Source organism: Hylobates moloch, unplaced genomic scaffold, assembly GCF_009828535.3.
Source record: "Hylobates moloch isolate HMO894 unplaced genomic scaffold, HMol_V3 SCAFFOLD_11, whole genome shotgun sequence".
Classification (NCBI taxonomy): Eukaryota; Metazoa; Chordata; class Mammalia; order Primates; family Hylobatidae; genus Hylobates; species Hylobates moloch.
Window position 1 is genome coordinate 96564242 of NW_026652286.1, and position 753 is coordinate 96564994.

Here is a 753-nt window from a genome sequence, read left to right on the forward strand (position 1 = left end):
CCATTTGTGACAGCATAGGTGAACCTGGAGGACATAATGCTAAGTGAAATAGACCATATAAAGTACAAATACTACATGGTACCACTTATATAATTAATCTAAAATAGTCAAACACATAAAAGCCAAAAGTGGAATAGTGTTTCCAGGGATTGGAAGGGAGAGGAGAACAGGGAGGTATTAGTGAAAATGTACAAAATTTCAGTTACACAAGATGAATAAAAAGTCCTAGAAATTGACCCTATAGTATAATGCCTATAGTTAAGAATCTTGTATTAATACTTACCTGGCAGAGGCGATACCATGATCACGAAGGTAGTTTTCTCAGGGCGAGGCTGATCCATTCACTCTGGATGTGCTGACCCCTGTGATTTCCCCAAATGTAGTAAACTTGACTGCATAATTTGTGGTAGTAGGGGACTGTGTTCATGCTTTCCTCTCAAAAAAAAAAAAAAAAATGCTGTATTGTGTACCTAATAATTTGCTAAGAGGGTAGATCTTATGTTAAGTGTTCTTATAATAAACAAACAAAATGATAATAATAAATAGAGAAGGTTGGAAGAAACTTTCTGAGATGATGGATAGGCCTATGATGTGGATTGAGGTGATGATTTTGTTGGTGAATCTTTATCTCCAAACTCATTTCCGTGTTCACAAATCTCAATGAACACCAAACAATATAAACCAAAGCAAACTATACCTACACGTATCATAATTAAATTACTGAAAATCAATGATAAAGGGGGGCTTTTCTTC

General features: G+C 35.2%; 1 non-coding gene across 1 annotated transcript; it reads left to right on the forward strand.

Moving 5' to 3' along the window:
* Nucleotides 1-275: 275 nt before the first annotated feature.
* LOC116477597 (U1 spliceosomal RNA) lies at nt 276-438 on the forward strand. Its single transcript, XR_004250556.1, has one exon. It is a non-coding gene; the product is annotated as a U1 spliceosomal RNA (small nuclear RNA).
* The last annotated feature ends 315 nt before the right edge of the window (nt 439-753 follow it).